The following is an 8,283-nucleotide window of genomic DNA, read 5'->3' as shown; positions in this document are numbered from 1 at the left end:
AATATGGACTGGACTCAGTTTACAGCGTTTGTGTGATTGACCTAAAAGGAACAATACATTGGGGATGCCTGTGGGTTTTCTAAGAGCAATCGCAGCAAGTATGCGTTCTTCCCGAAGTGCCTTATTGGTTCTTTTTCCTTCCGCCTTAAGCATTTTACTGCCCAGCAGTAAACTGTCAAGCACTAGTCCTTCCCAGTCAGCCCCTACTGAAGAATGAAACACAATATCTCGAACACCCAGAACGCGGAGCAGCTAATCATTGGCTCGCATTGTGGCCGGCAGGGCCGGCCCGCCTCTTTGGCTTGTGCTGACAAGCTGTTTGTGTTTGTGCAAGGCCACCCTTCAACGCAGCCGCCTGATGGCCATAATGGGACCAACTGTCTGAATGCTGCAGGGAGCCGGGTCCTCTGATCGGAGGCAGAGTGAGTTTCAGCCTCTCATACTCCTGCACGGACTCTATGGAACAGCAGTAAGTAGCCTTCTGGCTCATCGTGGCCTTTCTCCTAAGGTTAAGGACATGTTTTAGCAAGGCAGGTAGGCACTGCCATTACAGAGGTAGCTGTTAGAATGTTTTCCTCTGTCTGATGTAAAAAAGCAGCTACTTTGTATGCAGTGTCATGACTACCAGGATTACACTCTTTCAGTCTCAAATGAGACCTTCCTGGGAGGGCAGAAGTTAGTGGGGACACAACCCATTTAAGCTTGCATTTTTAAAAATAAATAAATAAATAGGTAAATAATTAATCAGTATCTAGTTCTTTTTAGCTGCATTTCCATACATGATCATTCAGTTGTGTTTCAAAGCGTAACAGTTTTTGCAATGTCATGAATGGCATTGTGTGAAATGGCTAGATGTGGGGTACAGTTAAATGAATGCTTCCTAAAATGCTGATAGGTGCTGTCATACTCTAAGATATATACACAGCCATAGGAAAAACAAAGTCATGTTCAGAGATTTCAGTCCTCTTTGCTGGCTGCTATTAGGAAAAGTTCACGGTTCCACAGAGCAAAAGACTGCAGAGATGGATTGAGCTTTACTTTTTTTTTGTCTTTAATATCATTTTTGATGTTCAGAATTTTAAATACAATAGTCCGTTTGGGCAATGTTTTTAAATTTAATCCTGCATTGCAAATATTGATGGACTTTTCAGATTCTTTCACCCTTTCCACCTACAAAGAAAATCATAATGACCCTATGAGCTGGATACCATGCAGAATCTCAGACCCACTCTGCCATTGAAGTTTTGTCCAGTCTGTCTAGATTTCATGTGGTAGCTGAGGAGCTCATCTTTCATTCACATTTTGTAAATGAAGAAAATAGAGATATGACAGATTAAGTGACTTTGCTATGACCATAGAGCAAAGTATCTATCACTCAGCAGCATATTGCTGAGGCCACTCAAGTATGTTATATTTTTTTCTTCCTTTCATTTATTTTACAAAATTATGTTGGATAATGCTAATGATAATTTCTAGGGGTGTCTGTGTATATCTCCCAGGGTTCGGATTGGCTGCTTGTCCAAACTGCTCTGAGCTCAAAACTGAGTGGGAAGCCTCAAGCAGATGAGGCTGCAACAATATTTTTAGTGCTTCCTTCTTCTGGAATAGCTGGAAATGTCCCATATGGCACTACGACAGCACTTCAGTAGTGCCAGGATGGCAGGATGGTCCTTTCTCCAGTGTGGTACTTCAGCTGCTGCCTGAACCAGAAGTGCTTGGATCTGCAGAAATTTCAGCTCGGGCTTGGAGTTCAGAGTACCTGGGGGGGAGAAGCTGTTACTGTAAATAAGCATATTCACTGTACCTATTTTTAAAGTCACAGAACTAATCTTATGTTGAAGTTTCAATCAGATCCTGGTTAGCTTTGAGTCATGACAAAAAATTAAAATCTTGAGAGACCTGATGCCATATAATTGTGCCCCGTGTCTGCCCTGCTGCTTGTGTTTTGGGGTAGTGCATTGCTTCTGCAGACAGCCCTAATGCAGTTGTAGACCCTTGGCTTAATGCTCATACTCCCCATAATGCTTCTGAGGACTGCTTCATTTAGTGAGTCTTGAGTTGCAGAGGGTTAATCAAGCAATATTATCTGTGTGAAACAGTGGTTAAGAGATACTTAGAGAGAAACCTGCAAATAGAACTGGCCAAACTGTGGGCAGCTATTGCACTTAGTACATTCTAACTAGAGGGGTGTTGATGCTCACAGAAATTGAGGTTTATTGTTAAAACACTAAAAAGAACAGTTCAGTTCTGAGACTGAACCTCCTCTAAAGCAATAAATAGTGTGAATAAAAGCTAGTTACAGAAATAGGCTGCTTCCATGTCAGCCTATGAACGCAGACTGGAGGTTCTCAGTTTTTCTCTCTAAGTAGTAGATAGATACTAAGCCTTGAGAAATAAAGATGAAAATGAAATTTGTTTTTTTGTCTATAGATTAAGAAACCTGGATTTCAGTACTTAAGTAAAAATGAAAGCAAAATGGGATACACATCAGGCATAAATGCACACCTAAGAGTTTTTGCTGTGCTCTCACCGTACACAGTTAGGAATAATCAATGTGCTTACCACATTGTCTGTCTCCCGTCTAAAGAAAGAACTCCCTTGTGCATCATGAGCTCAGCACAACATGGCTTGCTCTGTAGAGGCAGACTGTGCCTGTTTGATTTACATCAGAGTAAACAGGCAGCAGATTAAAATTGATTTGTCTTCCTCCCAGAGAGATAATTTTCAAGATGTATTCACAGGGGTTGCTAAAACAGGGCACCGAATCAACATCCTTCATTAAAAAAAAAAACAAAAAACTGACTACTGTGAACAGCATATACTATAATTGTACTTTCCGATTCTGAGATGATAGGCAGTGTGTGGAAACAAAATGATTTACTAATACTCATGAACTCAGCTCTCAGATAACTGAGGAAGCAGATTAGCATATCATCCTCAATCTGCGAAAGGGGGAAATGAAGTCTGCAAGAAAGTTGGAAATAGAACTAAGATCTGCTTCCCAGGGCTGTGTTTTTAGGGCAATTCATTTTCTTCCTCTGTCTCTGTAGGTGCACTGCGTGTTGACTGTGGGATCCCTTGCCAACATTTCCCTGTGGCTGGCATGTTCTGCCGGCACATGTGCAATATAGCTGCACTCATGTTATTGTTCAGTAATATGGCAGTTAACAGAGGGAATTAATTTGAGGTTGACCAAAACCCTGACCTGTTACTAAAAATTGCCAAATATATTTACTGGATTACGAAGACTGTAAAGTTGAATCTGATCTACTAGATTTCCCCCTTGTCCTTGACAATGTCAGCTGAGCTTCCAAAATTGATCAATCTCTTGGGAAAGAACGGCTATCTAGATTAATAAGAGTTTTGTGTTACTGGAGCTGTAATTTATGACACTGAGCATTCAAATTCTTAGTGAAAACAAGAGACTTTGAGGGCACTGTTCCTCTCAGGGATTCAGCTTATTAGCAGGTGCTCTGTTGATGTGTCCTATCTGCTTGACATTTATCAGCTAAGGCTGTGATAAGAGAGAGAGACATCAGCTGTTTGAGTCTGAACAGAAAACTGAATTGTCAGGTAACAGAAAAAACATCTGAGTGCATGAAAGAAGCTGTGGGAGCCTGCTGTCAGGTGTGGGTAGATTTCCTTGTAAAACTCCTCACGATCAGCACTCAGGTTTCTACTGGGATAGAGACTGAGGTTTGCAAACAACCCCTCCTCAGCCTCCCTGGATATGGTTGTCCTCTCTCTTAAGTCTGAACCCTCTGACTAATATTCTCCATGCTAACATCCTCAACCTTCACCCACACTTGGGAAAGCTTTTAAAATCTTTAACTGTATTTTTTGTTTTAGGGCCATTTTCCTAGGTATTAGATCCTTTTCTAGGTAAGGGATGTTGTTCCTAGTAAAGTGCAACGTACTGCTTCATTCTAAAAAATGAAAACTGTGGTAAGCATGTAGCCTTTTCAATTAAAAAAAAGAAAATAGAAGGGTTTTAGCACTCAGATCTTACTTGGATATCAAAAGCATAGGGTCTCCACCTGCTGTCAGAGTTTTATTTTGGTGGCGTTACTCAGTGAAAGCACTGTATCTAGGAAAGAAAAGGATTGTAAAGCAGGGTATATATGCAAAATTCACCCCAAAATAATGGCAGAAGTTTCTCAATCAAGAATTTGCTACAGAGACAGTCCTGTAGAATGTTTTGCCTGCGATATAGTGGGAAAGACAGGTCAAGGCAGAAAGAACAGGGACCTTCCTTGCCTGTGGTGGAGGGAACTGCAGTGGCTAAGTGGCCTTCAGACCTGTGCTGCCTTAAATCTGTGTTTACCAGAATCCACTAGTCTTTTTGACTTTTCTCCTGCCTGTTCTGTACACTTGGCCTTTCAGCTGGCCTGGAATGCTGAAGGAAACAGGAATCAGCAACACATGGTACTTGTACCAGCTGTGCTCTGTTCCTGTGCTGGGAAGATGCTCCCTTGGCCTCCACAAGCAAGCCTTAAGATTTCTTCTTACAGGAATCAGTGGCTTACAGAACTGGGCTATCTGCATTGCTGCATTGGTTTGATAGCGTAGGAAAGGCACAGTCTGGCTAACCACCTTCTTTTAGGATACGTACAGAAATGGTATAAAATTAATTGCAGCCTCCAGGTGGCCCACCCAGATTCCTCTCTCTACCTTAAGTCTCTTGGGCCCAGAAAGTAAGCTGTGTCCCAGTATGTGCTCAGGTAGTCGGGAAATGTTATAGATGCCACTGCTCTTTCATCCACAAAGGAGCTTTTAAATTTTTTAGTTTCCTTCCTTTTTGCCTGCGTAGCCAGGTTGAAGGTCTGAGAAAGCAGCAATTTATGCTTATAGCATAAAAAGGCCTTAATTGAGTGGGCAGCTTGCTGTGTTCTGTCCTGGTTGGTGCTGTCTAAAAAAAAAATCTTCTGTCATCAGCCTTTTCCTCTTACCACTGCTGCTTCACAGCATGTGAACCCGAGAAGCATAGTACCCATTAAGCTTCAAGGCTAGTACTGTAGTTTACCTCACATAATCAATTCATACTGGGGCTCATGTTCTTCCTGAATTCCTTCTCATTACATGGTGTCTTCAGCGGGCATTTTTACCTCATGCTCCCAAAGTATAATGCCCTGCTCTACTGTAAGACAGATGTTAATGTTTGTTGTAGTAATATACTGGCATAGAATTCTGCAGGTCTTACTCTGGCAAAACTTCTGCTAATGGCAGCAGCAGGACTGGTTACTTAAGGGGCTGAAAATGGACCGTGAGAATTACAATCTATTTTGGAATGCGTTGTTTAACTTTTTCTTCTGATTGGGACGCTTAATTTTAGAGCAGCAACTTTGGTCTTCTTTTCAATTAGTTTTTTGAATGTGTAAAACAAGTTGATAGGCATTTGATGTGGTCAATATTAACTCCAGCATTGCAGTGGCTGAACTTTCAGCATGTAACAGTTTTCAGACGTGGCCTTCTTGAGACCCACTGTCTAAAGAAATCTTCCTCCTTTCCCGCATTTTCCCCATCATTTTCTCCTGATATCCAATCTTCGTTGTCACTTTGAAATCTATGCTTGACTCGTGCACACATTTTAGGAGCCAGAGTTACATCAAAATGTTTTCTTGGTTCCCGGTAGCTATGGAAAATGTAATGCTGTTACACTTCAATGCACAGATGGGAATATGTGAGCTAGAACTTCTGTGGCTCTGACAGCAAAAAAAAAAAAAAAAAAAAAAAAAAAAAAGAGGATATAGGAGTGGGAAGAGATGATCATGTAGGTAGGAAGAGCAGGGGAAACATTCTTGTATACGTGCTCAAAACCTAAATTTGGGTATCCTCAGTAGAGATTCCTTGTATTTGCATCTGGCCCAAAGCCCTGCGCAGCCAGGAGCCCCTTAGGCTTTCACTCTGGTTTTTGGTATCTCCTAGCCTAAGGCCCCTCACCCTTTGTCCCAGTCTCCAGCTCATGCCAGTGCAAAACATCTAGCTCGTCACTCCCTACAGCCCGTGCCCCCATACCTCAACTGCATAGTTCACAAACTCTCCAGCTTTCTGCCAGAAGAGCTAACTTCTTCCCAGCTGTCCTCCTTAATGTCTTTGTTCCATACCATTTAAGATGCTTGTTCTGCTTGCCTCACAGCCCTTAAAAGCTTCCCCAAAGCCCTCCACCCTCTGACATATTCTCCTCCTACCCACTTTTTGTAGTCTTTCCCACTACAGTCCCGTGTTTGCAGTCACAAACAGGCTGTTTCTTCTCCCCCCGATTTCCAGGTTCCTCAGTGCAAAGGTCTCAACATACTTGCTTTTTCCTTTCTCCTTGTACTTGAGGGCAGAAAAGTAGGGTAAACCAGGCATATACTGGCCCTTTATGCTATAAGAATGGATGGCTCCAGGCAAGGTTAGAGAAAGACTAAGCCAATAAATATTTAAGCTTGGTACATTTTTTAGAAAATGTAGCCCTTCCTGTTTCTTTTGCCAAACAAACTGCCCAGTATTCAACACGTATCTTGTGAACCAACTTCAGCCCCACAAGGGCTTTTCAACTGCTTGCTGTGGTTATCCATGTGCTCTTTTCTTTGTATTACTGGTCACATGGTAACACTTCTGATTCTTGGATGAACAACATTTTATTTTTTTATAAAGGAGGGTTTGGACACGTTACTTTTGGTTCTGAACTTCTCATGAATGTAGCCATATGAAAATGTGTTATATCAGTGTTTCCTGGACGCTTGCTTTTGAAAGAAAACGTGCTTATGTGAATGAAAGTTCCGGAAAAACAGTAATACTGAGACAACATGATTTAATAGGAGCCTGGACTGGTGGTTAATTTTTGAGGATAGCAAACTATGTATGATTCAGGGCAGTACAGAGTAGAGCTGTGGGCCTGGTGTATGCCAGAATGTAAGGGCCATGATTGCCATGGAAGTGGGACTTCGAGCTTCAGCAGGCTGAAGTAGTGTGGTGCTTACCTGCCTGTGTCGTGGTATGTTTTCATGAGCAACTTGAGAAAGTGGCTCACAGTCTTCATTCTTCCCCTGCTCTGGTCCATAATGCTCAATCTCTGCATCACCCGTGGCACTCACCAGACCTGTGAGCTAATTCATCTCACTCGCCTTGCAGAAAGTTGATGCATTTTGCCGTGGGTTCATCTTCTGCCAGGCGATGAACTGTATCCATTCACTGGGGGGTCCAAAAATGGCCACAGCCAGAGTAATAAAAAATTGCCACAGTGCAAGGTGAGAAATAGGAGTGTGCAGCTGGGGTGTAGGGAAGGGAAACAGGAACCTTTGAAAACAGCTTAATGTTTGTCTTTTGGAATCACATCCTTCCAATCTTTGACCTTTATGAACGCCACTGGCAGAAATACATTGCATGCTCTTTGCTGGCTTATTTGTGAACTTGAAGAAGACAAAGGAGTATCCAGCCATTAGTTCCTGCACTGTGGGCTTCAGAGGGGGAAAGAAGGGCTCACCATAGCAGCTCACTTAGAAGGGACAAGGCTGAACGTCTCTGTCACCAGAGCTCTCAGAATCAGATTATGTGCCCCAGGCAAGCCTAGATCCCTGCAGTCACAGATGTTAGTGAGAGTTGATGTGAAAAAGTGGCTTAGTGCTATGCTTGTTGTCCCTTTTTACTGGGGAGAGCCAGGGGCTACTGCAGGCTGTAGTGAAAATATCAGCAGCCTTGGGGCTACTCCAGCTATGACATCAAGGTTATAATGTAATATATTTGTCTGAGCTGTGTATTTGCTTTCTGTGGAAAAGGAGTGTTACTACGTTATAAAGCAAAATACCAACAGCACTGAAGCAGCCCAATCCTGATCTAACAGTAGGAGCGGACTGCAAAGGATTATCACAGTATATTCTCTCTTCAGATCACCAGTAACTTGAAGGGGGACAGACTTTTGCTAAACTTAAGTCACTGGACAACAATCTGAAATACTGAAATGAAATACACAGTAAGAGAGTAAATTCACAGTAATGAATACAAGCTCAGTATCTGAACCCAGATCCGAGATACTCCATGTGCTGGCTTTAAATGTTTTAAATCACAACTAATTCTTCTTTAAAAAAAAAATGGGTAATTTTTTTGCCAAAATCTACATTATTATATTTCATCAACAGTAAGAGAACTGAAGCTTCACCTTGAACTCCTCCTCCAAGGGTCGATTTGTCTTTTTATCCGACTTGTGGTTTTTCAGTTTGTACAAAGCATGACAGCTTGTTTGCATCAGAAGATTCATATAGGACTTGACCTATGACCAACCTGAAATCTACATAAATGTAT

General features: G+C 42.1%; 1 protein-coding gene across 4 annotated transcripts in view; it reads left to right on the top strand.

Moving 5' to 3' along the window:
* Positions 1–299: 299 nt before the first annotated feature.
* The window catches only part of TRIM2 (tripartite motif containing 2), a 71,691-nt gene continuing 63,707 nt past the window's right edge, over positions 300–8,283 (top strand). The window contains exon 1 of one of the 4 annotated variants that reach the window (XM_050710477.1): positions 300–469. The gene's annotated coding sequence lies outside the window, so the exon portion shown is untranslated. The remainder of the gene's footprint in view (positions 470–8,283) is intronic. The other 3 variants (XM_035551536.2, XM_050710476.1, XM_050710478.1) reach the window with 3 other exon arrangements.

Source organism: Cygnus atratus, chromosome 4 (assembly GCF_013377495.2).
Source record: "Cygnus atratus isolate AKBS03 ecotype Queensland, Australia chromosome 4, CAtr_DNAZoo_HiC_assembly, whole genome shotgun sequence".
NCBI lineage: Eukaryota > Metazoa > Chordata > Aves > Anseriformes > Anatidae > Cygnus > Cygnus atratus.
The sequence above is the reverse complement of the archived record's forward strand: the minus strand, read 5'-3'. Positions and strand labels throughout refer to the sequence as shown.